We start from the raw sequence: 22,336 nt of genomic DNA, 5'->3' as shown, positions 1-22,336 counted from the left end.
AAATTATGTATGGTATTGTATAGTATGAACACATTTTGTTTTTTTTAATACCATAGTAATTCAGACTTCTTCTCCAATACAAAGGGAGGGCCAAAAAAGTTTTATGTGGATTTTTCAGATTGCAAGGGGACCATGCCCCTAATTCCCTTGATGTGGAAGGGATAACTATACTACAGACGTAATTACTCCAATTTTAGAGATGACAAAACTGATGCTTGGAGAGTTTAGTGTTTTGCCCATCATCATTCAGTAAGTGTCAGAAGTGGAGTTCAAAACCAAATCTCTCCAGATTCTAAGACCAGTGGTCCATTGAACTATCTGCTACACCGCATTATCTCCAACAAGAAAGAAAAAAACAGTTGAATAATAATACTCAGATTATACATTAGACAACAGCTTTAAGTGAGAAGAAGGTGGTTGTCTGAAAATAATCCCTCAATCCAATAGTTTAGCATATGAAAATAGACAATAACCAAATGGTTCCAAAGCTAGTGGTCTAGCCTTTCCCTAATTGAGGCATCTGTTCTTTTCTAAGAACTAAGAATTATAGAAGTAACATTTGCCAGAGCTCATTCAGTGGATTACTCAGGAACTCTGCCTGGTCTATGCTACTCAGTAGTTAGTTAACCATGTTGACAGACTCAGTGAGGAAGGTGTTTGAATGTAATGATATATCACTACTTCTAAACCCAGTGACAAGATGAAAATCAGGGGACAGACATAAAACACCCATGAAGAAATAACAGGACTTGAAGTCAGTTTGAAAAATTTCTGAATCATAAATTCAGGAAGGGGGAGGGAGAAGAAGAGACCAGGGGAAGTGGAGAGGAGAATAAGGGAGCGAGGAAATGGGCACCATCCACCTCAGGCTAATAAAGCATTTATACACTTTCATTCCTTGTGATGTTAGTAGAGGAGCACACACACACACACACACACACACACACACATCTCAATTGACTCAGGATCAGAAGAATATGCTATGCTGAGTGGGAAACAAACACTGAATGGTAACTGCATTTTTCCCAGATGCAGGTATACTCATACCACGCACAATTCTACCCCATGCATGTTTTTCATTTGCACAATGTCTTCCCCTCAACTCTCACTTTCCTCCCCCAAATATCTGCTTCCTGTCTCTACTCCTGCTGAACGTCACCATTTGATGGGGTTCTGCAAATCTATATTTAGCATTTGAGAAACACTTTACTCCCTCTGAATCTTTAGGACAGTTAAGATCAGCACGTCTACTAATAGTTCCCAGGTTTGAATTTCAGGGAATTTGCCTATCCCTGGAATTCACTTTTGCTCCTGGTCAAGCAGAGTTAAGAACAATACAAATCATATCTTTTTAAATTAATATACCCAGACAGAGACTGTCACTTTATTTTTTTCCCTTTTGCTTTTGAAGGATGCTAAAGAAGTAAAAATGAATTTAAGACTATATTGAAATATTTGAAATTTTCAGAATGAAAAATAAAGATAAAAATATTTAGATATACATGTACACAGAATAAGTATGCATTATTTATTGGAATCAGAATTGTGATTTCATATTATGGGCAATTTCCAATGAATAAACGTATTCTACTGATGGAAATCTATACCTACTCAGCAGTTTAGGGTTTTGGAAAGTTGCCTGGATTCCAAAAAGGTTAAATGATTTTTGTCAATGGTCATTGGCCTAGTTTATGTCAGAAGTAAGATTTAAAACTAGACCTCCTTAACTCACACTATCATCTAACCATTCTATCTCAAATACATTCTGGTCACAGGTGATTAATTTAGTAATTTTTACCCTCATGATTCTTTCCATATCAATCCATATCAAGATTATGCGATTTTTCCTTTGTTCAGAAAATGCTACCAGCATTATTAGACTCCTAAAACAACATGTTGCTTTCATTTTATATTATTTATGTGTCTGGATAATAGCCTCACCTACTATACAGATATTGTAAAAAAGGAATTCTTTTATAATCACTGTATCTCAGCATTTAAGGGAATTTAAGTGGTCCTCTTGACTATTTCATACCTGAAAAGGAATCCTTACTACAATGTACGTGACAAGTGGTCATCTTTTTTATTTTTTTTTAGACCTCCAATAAATAGGAATCCACTTCTTCTGAGTAATTTCATTCTTCTCTTTTGTAACCTTAGCTCTTGGGAAATTGTTCCTCATATCAAGACTAAAATTGCCTCTTAGTAAACTTTCACCTACTACTCCTAGTTCTGCTCACTGGATACAAGTTAAACAAAGTCTCTTTACCATGAAAGCCTTTTAGATATTTCAAGACAGTGTTCATTCCCCATCCCACCCCCAAATATTTATAGCCCTCTCACCTGCAGGACAAACATACACAAGGGGTCTCATATAGCTTGAATTTGACTGCCTTTCTCTTATGTTATATTAAGTAAATAAAAACTCACTAAATGAAATGGCTACCAGGAGTAGTCAATAATGTGACCCTCACAACAATGCTGAGAAATAGTTATCAATAAACATTTTTTTAAATAGCTGCTATGTATCAGGCACTATAGTAAATTCTGGGAATAAAAATGTGAAAAAAAAAAAAAGATAACACCTTCCTTTAAGAAACTAGTAAGACAAAACATAAAAGAAAACCCAAAAGGGAGAATGAAGAGAAGAAATCCACAAAGAAGTCCCAAAGTAATGTAGCCAAATGACTGATGAGGAGATTTCTGAGCTGAATACTCTACTTAAAAGGAGGTTGGAGTATTATTTCAAAACTGATGAGATCTTACTAGAGTAGAAGGCGTGATGGGCAATAGGTTATTTGAATCATGACCCCTGACTCCTCCATTTCTCACAACTCTAATAAGGGACCCCATCTATAAACTATTAAAGCTATAGAAGAGTATAAGGAGCAAGTCATATAAGGAAAGTAGAGCAAAGAATGACTCCTGCTTCAGGCAACATCTGCATATGCATATTGTATGACACTAGTGTAACGCTGATGGTCTGGATGATAGCAAAAAAAAGGAAGCCAGCAGGATGCTTAAATGACTTTTGCATTATGAAAATCAGGAGAAAAGCATAAAGCACATGTGGGGAAACAATGAGACAAAAAGATATTTTTCAAAGTAACATCTTTCTGTATTATAAATAAAGTTATGTAATGCTTGGAAAATAAACAAGATGGGTTTGGAATCAGATAACCTAATTTTGAATCCTTACTATCTGTGTGTGTGTGTGTGTGTGTGTGTGTGTGTGTGTGTGTTGAACATGAGCTTTGTAATGAGCATAATTTATTAGATATGTTGGAGCATCCCTTTTTTATAGGGGAACAAGACAATGTAGTTACACAACATCCAGCCAACTGGAATAATTTCTAAAGTTCAGAACTGCTTAACATACCAGTGATCCTTTGCAAGCGAACTCTATTCAAATTTGGAGGTGCGTATAGCTGCCAGAAACCTTGATCAACTCAAGGGTGAGACTGAGCAGAAGCTACAGACTCAAGATCTTACTTAGGTCTTGCTAAACATCCTGCTGTCTGGATTACTTTATCTACAAATGTCCTTCCCTTTAACCTCCAATCCCCGTGCAAAGGTCTCTAGAAGCTATATTTTACCCATTTTCTACTCCTCTACGAGGAACTGAAAACTCTCCCTTCCTACTGAGCATTCAGCTCAGATGTCTCTTCATTAGTCATTTGGCTACATTACCTTGGGACTTCTTTGATTAACTTCTTTGTGCATTTCTTCTACTCTTCATTCCCCTTTGGATTTTCTTTTATGTGTTGTCTTACAAGTTCCTTAAAGGCAGGTGTTATCTTTTTTTTCCCCACATTTTTATTCCCAGAATTTATTATACTGCCTGATACTTAGCAGATACTTGTCTTCCCTACAGGTCTTTTTCTCAGACAATAAATTCATTTAGCTGGTGTATCAGTCTGTTCCATTTCAAGTCCCTTTATGAGCCTCAAGATCATTTGTTAATAGTGTGGTACACACACATTTCTATATGTATATGTAATATATATATATATATATATATGTGTTTTTTTTATGAAGACTGAGCTATATATAAAGATACAGATATCACAAAGGAAAGGAAGGATAAAAGAGAGTCTAAATTAAACTCCAAAATATATCATGATACAGAAGAATATGGAATGATAATAACTTGCCAATATGATTTTGCTTTAAATTAAAATAACAGCTAAGTTTTTCCAGTTACTAGCTTCCCATAATCTATGGAAATCAAAGGAATTCTCTGTTAAAATACAGAGATTTCAGCTCAGGCAATTATTGAGATCATAATAAAAAATCCTCTTCTGAAAGATGAATTACTGGAAAGATACCTATGTAAATATTAGAAGAGACCTTAGAGACTAATCCAATCCTCTCAATTACATAAGGAAATTGAGGCACAAAGAGATCAAGAGACTTGCTGAAAGTTATCCCTTCCAAACTCTAAAATCAGAGATTCAGGTTCTGTTTATTGATCATGTTTGTCTCTTTTTAAGTTATATTCTGCCACATCTAACAAGGAGAAGCAGGAGCAATAATACCCTGAAGGCTAGAGCCTGACCCAGACCAAGGATGGTCAACAAGACTCTTCAGAAACATCCCTTGGCAATTATAAGCTTCACTATTCATCTACCACCTGCTATTACTTCTATGGATTCTCTTGTTTCTCTCCTTAACTCTATACTAATCAATCACCAGTTACTTAAGAGAGAACTGTCACCAGCCCCCTTTTTCCATATTCTCATTCCTATCCCTCTTAACCCTTCCCCTCAATGTCTCACTCCAAACCTGCCCATCACTTCCACTGTGCCCTCTGAAATCCTGATCCATAAAGAACCAAATCCCCTTTATGCTAGATCTCTTTCTGTCACATTCTTTCCATCTGTTAAATCTCACTGACTTCTGGTTCCCCTCTGATCACACTGTGACATTTTAGCACTGTCTATACCTGTTTTGATATCCCTAACACAATAGTCTTGGAAGGGTAGTTAGAATATCCTGTACTCTTCTTAACTGTGCTTCCGACTTTGCATACTTCAACACCATCTCTCTGCTGCCTTCTCCACTCCCTCAGCACCTGAAATCTCCTTATAACATAGCATCCATTCTCAGTGTTGGTCCCACTTTTCCTGTGAATTCCTCCCAGGAACTCTATTTTAGAAAAAGGTCCATGACTTTCATTCTCTTCTTTTCTCTGATTGTGACTTTCTAGTCTCAATGCCATCCTCTTTCATCTCTCACTTCAGCTCTTTTTTTTCTTTTTTTTTATTCTGAAATTAAGAAATAAAACAAGCATTTCCATAACAAAATAGAATAGAAAAAAAGAGAATTGCACATGATAGTGCACACCTATTATGTACAGCTTACCTTTCCTTTTACATACATATATAATGTTGTTTTTAATCCTTAATTATGAAAGACAACCAAAATGACATCATCATCTTAGAGCTGAGTTATAGTACATCTGACTACAGCTACTCAGACCAATATGAGCTGGGAATGCTCTACCACAGGTCAGACACAAATAATCCCTATGAACATTTGGAATAGACTTTCTAACTTTGCACATCTTATGTTTCTTTTGAGTTAATTCAATTCTGCTTTGCTTCTAGAGAACAACACCTTCTCTGATGAGGGCTTGCCATGCTGGGCAGTCTTATGCTGGTATCTCCCATGTCATACAATTGATTCTAAAGTTCTTAAAAGAGATCTTGAGAGTGTCCTCATATTGCTTTTGTCTGAACCACCTTGTTAGCTCTTGCTATGTGTGAATAAATAATCTTTTTGGCAAGCCTATATTTGTCATTCAAACAATGTGACCAACCCAACAGAGTTGTGCTCTCTGCAGTAGAGTTGGCAGGCTTGGCAGTTTAGTTCAAAAAAAGACCTCAAAGGTCTGATAGCTTATCATGCCAGGTGATCTTCAGACTGTCCTGAGACAATTCAAATGGAAATGATTCAATTTTCTGGCATGGCACTGGTATAATATCCAGTTTTGATAGGCATACAATAATAAGATAAGCAAAACAGCTTGTTGACTTTCATTTTGGTAGTCAATCTAGTAATACCTATCTTCTCTCATGCTTTCCTTTGGAGTCTCCCAAACACAGGCAAATTCTTCAGTTTAAAATGGCTACACGCCAAATTAAAGTGGAGGGAATGTTGGTTCATAATTTTTTGTTTGCTGATGATTGTGCACTCAATGCAGCCTCGGAAGCTGAGATGCAACAAAGTATAGATCAATTCTCTGCTGCTTGTGATAATTTTGGTCTAACTATTAACACTAAGAAAACACAGGTCCTTCATCAGCCAGTATGACATCATCCATATTTGGAACCATCCGTTTCTAGGGATGTCCAAATTGATATTGAAATTGACACACACATATGTAATATAGCTTTCATATAACTGCTATTTAAATTTTTTCAACATTTCCTTTTTATAAGATTTTGAGTGCCAACATTTTCGTCTTGCCTTCTCCTCCCCAACCCCAGCCCAAGATAGCATGCAATCTGATAGAGGTTATACAAGTGCAATCACACTTACATATCATAATTTCTTAAGCCAGTCCCTAAATCATGGACATTTCCTCAATTTCCAGTTCTTTGCCATAACAAAATATTCACTTCCTTTTTGTGTGCAGTCTTTCAATTCATTAAAATGTGAACTCTTTGAGGACAGGAATTTTTTCCCCTTTTTATCCTAGAACCTAACATAGTGACTGGCATATAGGAAATGCTTAATAATTTTTTATTTCATTGCTTTGCTTTGAACCTATAACCCTGCAAGTCTCTTTTACTTCCTTAATATATTAACCTTTCCTCTTTGGAAGATGACTCAGTGAAAATTTTCCGATCTAAATTATAGTGAGCACAGTATACTGACTGCCAGGTTATTTTTTCACCATTCTCAAGGAGTTCAGCACCTGACATCATCTTTCTTTCCTTTCCAATTCCTATTCTTATATTTAGAGACTTTAATATCCCCACATATATTCCTTCAATCTCCCTGACCTCTCATTCCTGTTTCCTTAAATCCCATGGTCAACTCCTTCACTCCATCTCAGCTGCAGAGATACAGAATATCCCTCACCACTGACCAAAAGTGTTCTGAATTAGAAATGGATATTTCCATATCTGGCCATAACTTCTTATCATCTCACCTTTTTTTGTTCTTCATATCTCTCATAAACCCATCCTACACTCTCTTTGAGACTTCTATTCCCGCCAGACATCAGCACTTTCTCAAACCATTTATTAATCTTCCTTCAAAATTACTTTCCTCTCTCTGTCTCAAACCACTAACTAGCCATTTCAACTCTGTACTATTTTTGCTCTTGAATCCCTTGACCATTTTTCATTTCTTATCAAACTTCAGCCTGGATTAGTCCCATGATCTACCTCTTCTGACCCCATCTATGTTTTAGAAGTCTTATAACCATGTTAAATGCATATGCTAAACATTAGTGATTTCTGAACTTGACTGGACCTGAAGGTCTAAGTTAATTGTCCTTTAATTCTTTATGAAATATTTCTTTATCTCCCTTTCCATAGAAATTATTCCATACCTTCTTTTCCCTTCCTTAAACCTTCTAAAATTCCCTTTTCCCTTCTTTCCTGGTGACAATCCTGACTCTTAATTAACTGGGAAAAGTAAGGCCATTCAATAGGAGTTGCCACTTTTCTCAGTCTCTTTATATCAAAAGCCCCTGACAGCAGGTTCTACTGAATTCTCCTTTCACTGATTTCTGACAAAGATGTAGCCATTCTTTCTCACCCATGTATACTTGATCTTATTGTTACCTGTCTTCTTCAGCAGATTATGTCCTGAATCAGCCCTCCTCTCATTTTCAAATTTTCAACTTCTTATCTATTGGTACTTTCCTTTCAGTCTTCAAAAATTTTCACTTGTCTCCATCCTTCAAAAACCTTTACCAGCCCCTTCCACTCTCAGGCTCTTATTTCATGTATGCTCTTCCTTTCTCAGTCAAACCTCTATGGGGAAAAAATGTTTACACTTGCTACAATCACTTCTCTCCTTTTCATTTGGAATCTGACTTCTGACTTCATCACTCACTGGAAACTACTCTCTCCACAGTTAACAGTGGTATGTTAATGGCCATAACTCATGGCAATGCCATAACTCATTGATTTAACACTGAAGAGTACCCTTTTACCTATATATTCTCATTTTTATGTTTTGTAGCATTATTCTCTCCCTGTTTTTTCCTCTTTTCTTTCTCCTTCTCCGTGTCATTTCTTGGTTCATCATCCACATCATGTCTCTTAAATGTAGGTATTACTCAAAATTCTGTCCGGAACCCTCTTCTTTCCTCTTTTTATACTCATTTTCTCTCAATAAACTCATCAGTTTCCATACGTTTATTTATTGTTTCAATGCAAATAGCGCCAAGATCTGTTTATTCAACTCCATTCTCGCTTGTGAATATCAGTCCTACTTCATCAACTGCGTCATGCTTTTCCTAAAGCCTTTCTGTTTTTGTATTTTTTATGTTTTTATGTTTTTACTCTCTCCCTGTTTTTTTTATTTTTATGTGTTTTTATATTTTTTCTCTCTCCCTGGTTTTCTCCTCTTTGAGCTTTCCTTCTCCATGTCATTTGTTGGTTCACCATCAATATGATCAGCATGCCCTAAACCAAACTATTGGCTTCCCCCTAAACCCAAGCCTTATTTTTTAACTTCCCTATATCTTTCAAAGATATCACCATCCTTACAGACTCCCAGAATCATGAACTTGGCATTGGATTCCTCAGTCTGTCATCCCACATATCCATTCAGTTACCAAATCTTGTTTCTACCTTCACAATACCTCTCCCTTGTTTTCCCTTCTCTTCATTCACACAGCTATCAGTTTAGTTCAAGTCTTCATTGCTTCTCACCTCAATCAATTTAACAGTTCTTAATTCTCTCTCTGGCTCAACTCTTTCTCCACTCAGTCCTATTACAATGCATTTCACCAAATCATTTTATTTAAACACAATTCTGATCTAATCACTGTCCTATTCAATTACCTCCAATAATTTTCTAATGTTCGTAATATAAAATATGAACTCCTTTATTTAGATTTTAAAATCCAGTCTATCTTTCCAGCTTTACTGGACATTATTATTCCTTCTCCCCTCTTGCTATCCAGTAAGCCAACCTTCTTTTTGTTCTTTCCAAGAAACATTTTATGTCCCCTTTCCAAGACTTTAAATTTCACATCCCACATAACTGAAATGCACTGCTTCACTCACTCCTTATCTCTGCTCCATAGATTCCCTATCTTCCTTTAAGACAAATCAAACACATCTCAAACAACTTTAAATTTAACTGCTTTCTTTACATTTGTAGACACAGGAAATAATAGGCACTTAATAAATATTAATTCATTAAAATAAAGTTCCCTTTTCTCCCCATCTCATTGCCTGTTGATTTCACCTCTTTTGAACTCTGTCTTCTCTCTAGACAGGTTCTCCTAAGCTTCCTTTCCTAGATCCCAGAAAGATTCATGATTCCCTATCAGATTCCTTCTTTTTCCTTTTCCTTCCCGCACTTTTAACAATTAACCCTGCTAACTAACCCCTATGCCCACTTTTAAGAGAGCTACCAATCCTCCAAAGAACAGGAGTTTCTCTTTACAACTCACTACCTTCATTTTTTTTTCTATTGGTTGAAAATTTAATGGATTTTCCTTAAATCCCACTTACTGATACATTATATAAAAATTATATGTAAGCTACACATGAATTATAGTTCACATGCCAGTAACTATTAAGCAAGTAAGTTATTTTTGGACACATTTTATCTTATTTAATTCTCTAGTAGAAGATATTTTGGTTCTTTCTATATTGTAACCATAACAAGAATAATTTTTTTCTACCACTGATAAAAGTCCACAGGAAACAAAAACTTATGGCAACCTAATGATACAAAACAATGGTAGTAGAACAAACCGGACTTCATGGGAATGTGATAAAGATCACAATCAGAAACAAGCCCTAAATAATGTTTTGCATAATATGAGTGATTTTCTTGTTCCCTGATTCCTGAAGAGAACACAGATCATATAAGAAATGACCAACAGGATGATTTCAGAAAGGCCTGGAGAGACTTACACAAACTGATGCTGAGTGAAATGAGCAGGACCAGGAGATCATTATATACTTCAACAACAATACTAGATGATGACCAGTTCTGATGGATCAGGCCATCCTCAGCAACGAGATCAACCAAATCATTTCTAATGGAGCAGTAATGAACTGAACTAGCTATACCCAGAAAAAGAACTCTGGGAGATGACTAAAAACCATTACATTGAATTCCCAATCCCTATATTTATGCACACCTGCATTTTTGATTTCCTTCACAAGCTAATTGTACAATAATTCAGAGTCTGATTCTTTTTGTACAGCAAAATAATGTTTTGGTCATGTATACTTATTGTGTATCTAAGTTATATTTTAATATATTTAACATCTACTGGTCATCCTGCCATTTAGGGGAGGGGGTGGGGGGGGGGTAAGAGGTGAAAAAATTGGAACAAGAGGTTTGGCAATTGTTAATGCTGTAAAGTTACCCATGTATATATCCTGTAAATAAAAGGCTATTAAAAAAAAAAAGAACACAGATCATAAAGAGTAATTGGAAGGAGGTAATTTGTATTTGAAATAGAGATTCTCAAAAAAAACTACCATTTTTTTTTAAAGAAAGGCAATTTCAGGTATTATTTAGTACAGTTCCTTCATTTTGAAGGATTTGAGGCTCAAAATCACCCAAAGAGTAAAAGACAAGGTTGGAACTAGAACCCAGTTCTAGTTAATCAGAGTTCATAGTTCTTTCTACTATTCCATACTCTATTGCTACTATATTAGTAATAATCACTACTAATATAAATTGATATTTTCCATATATACTTATCATTGTAAAGTAAAGTTTATGATGATTGAATGGCAAAAGACTAATAACAAATTCTTAGTGGGTACCATGCCTTCTGCACTAAGGGGAGAAGTGCAAGTCTCAAAAAGGTTAATTTTCTTTAATATTAACATTGTTCAACCTCATCACACTAAGTATGCAAAACACCAGTTTGATTCCCTGCAAAACTAGATTAATTTCAGATGTTCAAAAATGTTTAAGAAAGACAATTTATAGGAAGGAAACTTACTGAATTGTACTGGAAAGAACTCAAGGAATAGAATTCATCAGGACAGAGTCTTAATTTCACCTTGAATCTCTGCAGAAAGGAACTATGGGAAAAAGAATATCAAGCATCTATGGTCTAGCTGGACTAATGTAGGATTGATTATTCAAACTGAGTGACTCTGGTTTAGAACTTTTTCCAGTAACTCTACCACTTGCTCTTGTAAAATTTAACTGTAATGACAAATACCAATGATGTCATCTCTTCTCAATGGATTAGATCAAAATACCTAAATACAGAAAATTAAAGAAATATATTTAAGTATTCCATTATAATAGTAATGCATTTAATTGTTTTGTGATAATATAAAAATAATTTAGGATTTTGGGCACATCTAAATAAAATTAGCAATTTATAAAAGAGTTATAACATTTACCTCATAAGAGCCTATATGTATGTATATAGTTATATACATATGCATTGTTAATAGTAATATTTTTCTCTTTGAAGTAACCTCATCAAAATACCTGGATTGCTAAAACTATCTGATTCAATTTTCTCAATGCAAACTTTAATTGCAAGGGAGGATCTGAGGATTAGAGACAGAGATTAGGTATTTGAGGCAAAAATCTAATAATTTTTCTCCTATTTTACTATCATTGAAAGCTCAAATTTATACAATAAAATGTACAATTTACAAAGTGTTTTGAACATATTATTTATTCTTTACAAATACTCTCTGAAGAAGGGGCTATTACTAACTTCATATTGCAAAAAAGGAAAATTGAGGAGCTACGATATTAATTTATTTGTCCCACATATCATAACTTAATACCTGAGGAAGGATTTGAACACACATTACCTTAGCTCCAACATGAGCACTCTATTCAGTATAATACACTGCTACACTACCAAACAGTTAATGCAGAAGAAAGATTCAAATTATTTTGTGAGTATGAGAATTGAATTGCCTCTTTAGAGAATACCTACAGTGTAACACAGGAATGGTTCTGTTTATTTCTGCTTTCCTTCACAGATCCAAAAATGCCACTATTACAGATTCATTCCTTCAGGTTGAAACTCCCTTCAGTCTTCTTTTAAAATAGTATACATTACCTCAGAGAGGTAAAACATTAAATCCTAACTCTTAACATGCAACAAATCTTACTCTGCAATATTTCTTGATGCTCACATTAAGAAAACTGTAAATCTTTACACTTGGTGCCAGCCAGAATCTTTTCTGGGAGCTGCTAGCTTCCCTCTTCTCTTGTGAGGATCTTCTTTGATTCAGCCCCAGGGAATTTAAAAAACCGAGCTCAGATACCCTGGAGGAAGACAGTGGTTGGAAAAACATGAGGGGAAACAGTGGAATTACCTCTATGAAGCCCAAAATTTAATGAGAGAAATTCTCTAGAAAGAAGAAAAGATACAGGGGGAAATGTAAGCTATGCAATGTCAGTCATGTCTAATTCTTTATGACCCCACTTGGGGTTTTCTTGGCAAAGATACAGGAATGGTTTGCCATTTCTTTCTCCAACTTATTTTACACATAAGGAACTGATAGAATCAGGGTTATGACTTATCCAGGGGCACACAGCTAGGAAGTGGAGCTGGTTTTGAACTCATAAGGAATAGTTTTCCTGATTCTAAGTCTGATATCTATTCACTATATCACCTAGCTATGCGATAGATAGATAGATAGATAGATAAGCATATAGGAATAGCTCATACAAATTTATTTTAAAAATAAAACAGAAAAAGGTCAGATTAGGATAAAAATAGCAATCTCTACATGTGAATGAGTTGCTTAAAAAATAGGTCCCCTGTAGAAAGTCAAAGTATTTTCTGATGCTGAGGGACAGAACTGTAGAACCCAGCCATGTAGTCAAGGTATAGAAAGTGATAATAGATACTAAGAAAAAGAGGGAGGCTGAAAGAAGCAAACTCTGCTTGTTTAGTGTTGAGGACATAGATTCTTAAAATGAAAAGTTACCAGGAAGATGGGACATTAACAACTGGAGAGGATTTGCAAGGAAGAAGAAACTCAACCCAAAGAGGATTTTCAGGGAAGAAGCAACTCAACCCTAAAGAGATTCAAATGTGAACCAGCAAATATTCATCCATTTCACTTAGATTGTCAGATTTATTGGTATACAATTGGGCAAAAGAGTTCCTAATTATTGTTTTAATTTTCTCTTCATTGATAGTAAGTTCACCCTTTTCATTTTTGATATTGGTAATTTGGTTTTCTTCTTTTCTTTTTCCAATCAAATTAACTAAAGGTTTATCTATTTTGTTGGTTTTTTTTCATAAAGCCAACTTTTAGTTTATTTATTAATTCAATAGTTTTCTTTCAATTTTATTAATGTCTCCTTTGATTTTCAGAATTTCTAATTTGTTATTTAATTGAAGGTTTTTAGTTTATCCTCTATATAGCTTTTTTAGTTACATGCCCAATCCATTGATCTATTCTTTCTCTATTTTATTTATATAAGCATCTAGAAATATAAAAATTTCCTTAATGACTGCTTTGTCTGTATCTCATAAGTTTTGGTATATTATCTTATTATTGTCATTCTCATGAATAAAATTATTGTTTCTATGATTTGTTGTTTGATTCATTCATTCTTTAGATTGTTTAGTTTCTAATTAATTTTTGGTCTATCTTTCTATGGCCCTTTATTACATGTAATTTTTATTGTATTATGAAAAATGGGTTAATAATAACATCTACATCACAATATTGAAAGAGATATTTGTGAAGTGCTTAAGACAGTGTCTTGCACATAGCAGGCAAATAATACATGTTTATTTTCCTCTTCCTCTCATTTTTTGAAGGGAAGGGGGAATATGGTAAAGGAGTAAGATGGAAGACTACAACTTCTCTATTTTTGCCTATGATGTTTTTGATAAAACACACTCTTTCCTTGTTTCTTTAAACAATCATTTAGAAACAACTGATGACCTGAGTGAAGAGCTATGGAGTCCTTCTATCCTCTGTGAGTCATTGAGTTGATTACCTCACTTCTCTTTAGTGATTCCTTTCTTAAAGTTAGAAAGAAGTTACTTCAAGTGAACAAATATTCACTAAGTACTTGGTGTGGAATTTTCCACTGTTGTATTATGGGTTTTTTGAAGGCCATTCTATTGTAGGACAACTTTTGGTTGGAACCATATAACCAGCATTTGAATACTAGTCAATTATAACTGATTCAAAGAAGTTTCTTCCAAAAGGAATAACCAAAAAATGATTATAAGGATGGCAGACTCACCAAAATTCATTAAATGACCTAAACAAGATTGAAATCCCAGTTCTTCTACTTATTTGCTCTGCATCTTTAGGGGAAAAAAACTCTATCTTTCCTATTATTCATCTAGTGACAGTACTTTTTCCATAACACTATTTCCTAACAATTTAGAATTATCCACAAAATGAAATGGGATACCTTATAAAATAAAAAGTTTCTTAAAAACTGAAGTATTTGAGGATTGGCTGGTTAAGTACTTGTCAGGAATTGTACAAAAAGGATTGTTACACCTCCTAGGATACTTATATGCATATATACATATAAATATATACATATTCATCTAACATGACCAGGCTCATTTTAAATTAGTCTTGTGCACCTATACAGTTATAGGAAAAACATGTGATGCTATTTGAGAGATGTCATGTGCTAATATTTCTGGGCTGCATAAATCCTAATGAAATATTAACACTTAAAAATTTAAGAAATTTGATAGGAAACTGAAATTTTGATTGCTACCTTAGTTTCAAGAATTTGTCTTATGACTATCTTATGGTTTTCCATTTGAAAGAATCAATTATCCTCTCTGACAAAGAGACATTAGATTATAAAATATATATATATAAAACATTAATATTTATATTTATCAGTATATAACAGAATCATACAACATATTATGATATTTTATTGCCACTAAAAACTATTTATAATGAAAACAGTTTAAAACTTTCATTGATGATCTAATTACTTTGAAAAACATTCAAAGAAATGACAGTAATATCATAATATGTTATCATCAATACTCAATAAATCAAGAGAATACAAGTATCAAACCATCAAGTCAGGCACTGCACTAAACATTGGACATATAAAAAAGGCAGAAGACAGAATATCAAAAATTGTGAGAGATAGATAGATATACAAGATTAATTGGAAATATTTTAGAGGGAAGTTTTGACAGTAAGGGACATTTGGAAGAGACTTTTTGTAAAGGTAATATTTTAGCCAAAGGAAAATAGGTAAAGATGAGGCAAACTGTAAAAATTCAGGATCAGATGATGGAGTGTTCTGTACAATTAACAGCAAGAAAGCCAATGTCACTGGATCACAATCAATGGAAAGAAGTAAAATCTAAGAAGACTGGAAAATTTGGAAGGGAAGTGGTTATAATTATTTTATACTAGAAGTAATAGGGAGCCACTGGAATTCACTGAATAGTAAGGGAGAAAAATGTGATATGGTAAGACCTGAGATTAATGTTATTTTGTCAGCTGAGTGGAAGATGGACAGGAGTAAAGAGAAACTTAAGGCAGGGAGACTAAGAAGAAAGCTTTTGCTGTAATCCAGGAATGTGATGATGAGAAACTATCCTAATATGGTAGAAGTGTCAGAGGAGAAAAGAGAGCATGTGTGAAAAAATATTACAAAGGTAGAACTGACAGGATTTGGTAACTACTTTTGATATGAGGAATGAAAGAGTCAAAGACAGCAAATACTAACTTTGAACCTGGATGCCTAGAAAGATGGTGATACTTTTAATAAGAAGAAGTTAGGGGGGGAAAGAGTGTTTGAGGGAAAAAAAACGAGTTTAGTTGTGTAATAAAAATAATATTGAAGTGCCATTTCCCCCCATATATCTCAAGTACATTCAAATGTTGAAATAATAACATATCTGAACCTTTTTATTACCTTAAGATACAAAAGTAGTATCTATGATCATCTTATAACATAAGTAAGAAGTTAAGGACAAATTTGAATTACTTTATCATTTTGCCTTAGTTTCTGACAAAAATGTACCTGAGTATAGAACCGTAATATTCTTGATCATATTGGTTGCTTCAAATTCAGTCATAAAGAATATCCTCGTTATATAATACTTTTTCTAGTATAGAACAAATGGCAGAGCAAATATAATAAATTACTTGCTATGCTGATTTTATGAGATAGCTGACGTAAAGGATCACTTCTAGAGATATAAGGGTATACGAGTGTGTGTGTGTGTGTGTGTGTGTGTGTGTGTGTGTGTGTGTGAAAATCCTTATTTTGAAACCTGTGCATGGTCACTAGTTGTCCAATTATGAGTGGAGGAAAAGATTACGTTTTATATCATCTAACCAGAGCAGCCTTGTTAGCCTGGTTCTGGCATTAGTTTTACTCTGACCCCATCGTCACCTTCCAATCCTGCCCTGCTTCCATGCCGAGTTTTCTCTGCTACCCCTGTTTTCTCTCTACATAGTTCCTCTCCAAACCTACATCCATGTTCCACTCATCAACCACTGCTTTAGAAAGCTTCAGGCTGGATGGTCAGGCATGAAGTGCTGGCAGGTGGTTTAGCTGTTAGCCAGCCTTGTGTATCACAAGAGATCTGATGCTATCAAATTTCTTTTCCCCCAAAGACTAAAGAGAACGAGCCTTTGTAAGCATGCAGGAGGGGGATGAAAACAGTTTGTCTCCTGAGCAGCCAGCCTTTGTCATTTTACAAATGAAATCACTTCAGAAATTTAGAGAATTAATATCATAATGAAGACGGGAGTGCCCATTAGGGTGGTCTAATGTTGCTCTGGAGATATATGATGGATGTCCAGTTGCTGCAAGCCCTTATTTGCAGAGAGTCACCTCTGTAGTTGCCATTATTAGGAAGATGTCTGAAGCAGATCAGACACAACCATTGCAAGATGAGATAGTGTTTGACTGGTTTCCAGGGAACCGAAGGATACAGGCTTAGTTGTACCTGTCACTATGGCTCCCAGATTTTTTTCCCCTTAATGTCTTTTTTAGCTGTAGGAAGTTTCTCTTTAAAGATTCGCTGTTCCTCTAATGGCATAAAGTGAGTAATGGGGAGCATACAAAAATGATATAGAGATTAAAAACAAATGGATTCAGCCTATTCTAAGACAATGTGGGTCAGCACCGAAAGAGAATTTTATGTAATTTTCATTCACTCTGAAAAATAAATACAGCCAAGCCTTCAGAAAAGAATGTGAGACGGGTATCCTGGTACAGAGGAACTGAAAAAACCCTATTGTTTCAAAAATCCCTGACTTCCCCTGGCAAAGTATGGGCAAACCCAGAACAATGAATACAATATTTGATGCCCATTCCTGGAACTACAGCTTCCAGGAATTGCTTTAAAATGTAATTGAATCATCATTTCTAGCACTCAGACATCCTTCCCAGCAGCACTATTTTCAAGATTGGGGCTAGTTAAGAGAAAATTGGGGGGAGGGTCCTAAAATTCAGCACCATGTTGGATTGAAGGGACAGAATGTTTTGATGGAAGCTCAAAAGTTTGGAAAGATATAATAGTCAAGCCAAGGCTAGAAGGTGACTAAGAAGCTTGATTAAACTTACCCTTCCATTTGACCTTTTCTCAAAAGTCTTTTTTCCCCCTTTCAAATACTTTAAGTATTTCTAATAGTTAGTTCTAGTATCTCCATCAGCATACTTATCATATGTCTCCTGTAGGTAAACATAATTCATCCATCTCTTTCTAAGAATGTAACCAATAAGTCATCCTCATGAACAGTTCAGATAGAATTTCTTATTAGAAAAGTGACAGACTTATTAATGTATATATAGGCATAGACTGGAAGCATAAGTTATAAAATGAAAACAATTTCTCTGGAATTAATTATTCCCAACTTTGTTATTTTCTCCCCTCTAGCCAAAATAAAAACAGAGCAGATAAATGGACTCATTACTCCAATATTTTGGAAAGCAGAATCCTGAGATACTGAAATTTTGGTAGGATGGAGGTCATAGTTGGTTTTTTTCTGTGAATCACTTGTGAATTCAAAACACATAAAAAGTTCCAGATTCTAAAGACCCTAATTGTTTTCTTTCAGTCTGTAATGACAAATAAGAAACTCAAATAGAGGAAAATAAACTGAGCAATCTGTGCCTGAACTATATGCAACTAGATTCTGGATCATCTTCGAAAAGGATGAAACCACAATGAAAAATTCATTTCATAAAATAAAAGCAAAAGTCCTGACAATCTCTGTCCAACTATACCCCTGTGCTCTTACTATAGATTTTTATATTCCTACATTAGCATTTTTGATGCATAATATTCCATTTCTCTCTGTGGAATATACATACATATAAATGTAGAAATGTTCATCTCTATATTTATACTCTATTTTTTTTGACCTATATTTATATTTATATTTATTTGACCTCTTTAATGACAAGTTTCTTTATGTTAAAGATCTCTCTTTAAAAAAAATAATCCCACTATATCCAATACATCGCTAAACATACAGTAGTTCCATTGTAAAGAATTCAATCTCGGTGAGATAATTTAAGCAAATGACTCTGTAAGTGGTAAAGTATAGCATAGATCATAGCTTTATATTACTCATATTATTGTTCTTGAATTAAACTGAAACAACGAGATAACCATCTGAAATTTTGGAAATCAAATGTGGAGACATCAGACTCAGCAACCCAGTAAAAGCTATTTTTGACATTCTCGCATTTTGAACAAACTGTTGCTTACAACCTTCCAATAAGAAAGATGTCCCTTCTGCTTAACACCAAGAGAGTCATTCTAATGAAAGTGATGCACCTAACTCACATTCAGACTCTACAAATGCGCTATCGGACAGAGAAAAAGCTAATGAAAAACAATCACATTAAACACAGCTCTTCAGTGCTCAGTGCTCAATAAGTGAGCAGCAGGCTCTCTCTGTCTAGCTTACAGAAAACAGGAGGTAGCAGTTTGCAAGGAGCAGCGTTTTAATGTGATTGGACTATAACAGACAATCTATTTACAGCATGCTCTGGGGAGCTTATAAACAAATGTTGAGTAATTTCAGCCAGCAGTAATTACCCTTGCAGCTGACAAGGATAGCATGAGACTTTCTCCTTCACCTTCAGCCCAGTCCAGAAGGCAGTGTACACAATGCCACTTCTAATTATTTCTGCATTTCTATGGCTAAAGACCAAAGTGTGTTATTAGAGAACATTTTAGAAGCTTTTTAAAAGCTTGTTTATTAGGACAATTAAAAGGCATCGCTATGACAGCAAATAAAAGGTTCCACTCTCAGGAATGCAGTTTCAAATGAGGTTCTGCCCACTTACCTTTAAGGCGCCAAGGACTTGTTTTCTCTCTTCTATTGTTAAGAACTAATATTAAAACTTAATGGTAGAAAAAAAAAAGCATTGGCAATGCAATTTTAATTCAGAGGACTGCTTTTTATTCTACAATTTCTGAATATCGACAGTTGAAGTTATCTCCTCAAAACCTGTAGAATTTTGAAATGTGTTCATTTTGCTTGACTACTAATGGTATGAGGGTTAAAATACATCCTTTTTTTTTTTTTTTTTTTTTTTTTTTTTTTTTGGTAAATGCTCACCAGGAACAGCCTCATTTTGGAGAATTGTGTGATTTTTATCACCAGTCAGGCTTTATGTTGAATCAACCTTAGAATTGATGCTTTAATTTGGGGGGGGGGGGAAAGGTTAAACCCTGAAAAGCAAATCTTTAGCTCATAAGCCATCCAAGGAGTAATATAGTAGTAAAAACAATTATGCAATATACAAAACAATCACTCTGAGCATTTGCAATTAACAGTCAAATTACTTCCCAGAAAAGCCCAACACAAGAACTTTTGTTTAACATTTCTCTATGTGCCAAACTAGCAGAAAGTAATTGGGCAAGTCAGTGAACTGTGTGGTACACTGGTTCACAAACACTGTGGCCAGTTTGGCGTTCATTGAGCTTCCATCCGCCTCAGTAAATTCAGTTCAGATCCTAGCTATAAGAATTGACAGCAGATATCTCATCCCCCAAAGTGTATTATTTACATTTTTTTTATACGTTACATTACATTACATCCTGTCATGCTGCATTTCATCACCAACAGATAGAAATTTCATAACATCATATGACATGATGACAGACAGGGAACATGTGCGTATACACACACACACACACACACACACACACACTCACACCCACAACTTTTGGATCAGAAAGGAGATCTGTGAGAAATGGCATGATTGCTGGCCTGAATGGGTTCCTGGAGACCTCTACCACTACTTTATATCACTATTTTCAATCTTATCAACCTGCCTCATGGATTCCTTTTATTATAGTTCTATTATTTTACAACAGTGCCTAAGCATATTCAAAATATGTTATGCCAGCAGTTTGCAAATAATTTTTTAAAAAAGTCATTATGAGGTACAGTGGACCAAGGAAGCACATGTTCAATAACATGAAATGACAACAGCTGTTGCAAATTAGCCCACTAAAAAAGAAACCTGCAGAAATTGATAGCAAACTTTAATAATGTATTGTAGTTGTTGATTCTTCTTACTGTGGCTGGGCCCTCATTTTTGAGATGTGGTTGGTAGAGGAACATTAATTTGTCCTTGTTCTTGAGACTGGCAGGTGTCACTTTGCCCAGTGTGGGATGTGAGTGACAGATATTTTACAGCTGATGAAATGAGAATGCAGAAATTCAAGAGTGCCTCTGGGATTTCACTGGTCATTTGTGGCCAGCACAAGGGCAGGGCATGCTGCTGGGCTAATGCAGGGCTGTTTGTTGTTGCTGCTGTTGGTGTCTGCAGATTCATACTATTTTAAATAATATTTGTATGACCAAGGATTTGTCCCCGCTTTGATGGGAACATGCAGCATGCTTCAATCTGGATTGTTCGTTGTCTGTTAAACTGCTTTAATTGCTTTCCTGTGCTTTATTCAGAAATCAAGTAAAGGCCGATGTCAGTGGAAAATTACTTACAGATTTTGCATTTCTGAACATACAGTTCTTCGTATATCACTAATAGAATTTATCAAAAAGCCGTAAACTTGAAATAGATTTTAACTCTTCAGATAGACATGCAGAAGAAAATGGATCACAGCAAATTTTCTAAGTATAACAAAAAAAATTTTTGAAAAGAAAAGGAAGAAGAAAAGAAAAAGAAAAGAAAAAACAGGAAAAAAAAAAACCTTTCCAGAAACATGTTTTAATTGAAGATAATAGGAGTGTTAAAAAAAAAAAAAAAAAACAGAGTGGAAATAAATATTATTCTTGCCTTTTTTTCTATTTGGGTAATAATTAAGAGTTTATGTTTTCTCTGGGTAAAACCTGATATTTTTTTTCCTGTTTGTCTACTTAAATTAAATATTCATATCAGAACAATGCAAAAAATACTATACATGAAGCTCCTCCCAAAAAACAAAATAAGCATATTGCTATTGACCTAAATTAATAGCTGTTTTAAATCAAGTAGTGGTCACATGGTTAAAAAGTTTTTAAAATCCAATTATTAAATATCAACATTAAAATTCTAAGGATTCTAAAGGAGATAGAAAAAATGGTTATTACCAGCTTGAAAACAAACTCCAAGAAAATATATTCAAAGGAAGTTTTATGTCATATATTTCTTAAATGTTATTTATGAGAAAAATTAGTGATATTTGAATAATGATGCAAAAATTCATATACTTTATTAGCTTTTAATATGAAAGAAAGTGATTCCTATTGAATCAAACCTACAGAGGGTTGACTTTCTGTTGTTTCAGATAACAAGTCTCTTCTGATATTCACAGATTTTAAATGAAACATTTGAATTGGTCGCTTTTGTAAGATCATAGCATTGAGCTTATAAATCCCACAGTAGTTCGTTGAGATCAAACTAAGGTAGAGAAGAAAAATTAAAAATAGAAAGTTCTCTATTATAATGGTTCAAAACTACAATTATGTACAATGACACATAAGCAACATGAATGCAAGGCTTTAGTTACATGGGCTAGTTATCTGGCTTCATTTTCCATTAATTTCCTCCAGACCAGTCCTGAAGTATTACCTTGCAAAAATAAAATGAAAGCCATATGTCGATTAAGGAAAACATGTAATGTCACAGCACACGTTTCAACATTCACTGAAGTAGTTAACAACAAAACCATCTCCAAAGAAAAAGGAGAGATGTTGAT

Source organism: Sarcophilus harrisii, chromosome 3, assembly GCF_902635505.1.
Source record: "Sarcophilus harrisii chromosome 3, mSarHar1.11, whole genome shotgun sequence".
Classification (NCBI taxonomy): Eukaryota; Metazoa; Chordata; class Mammalia; order Dasyuromorphia; family Dasyuridae; genus Sarcophilus; species Sarcophilus harrisii.
This window is presented reverse-complemented; position numbering follows the sequence as displayed.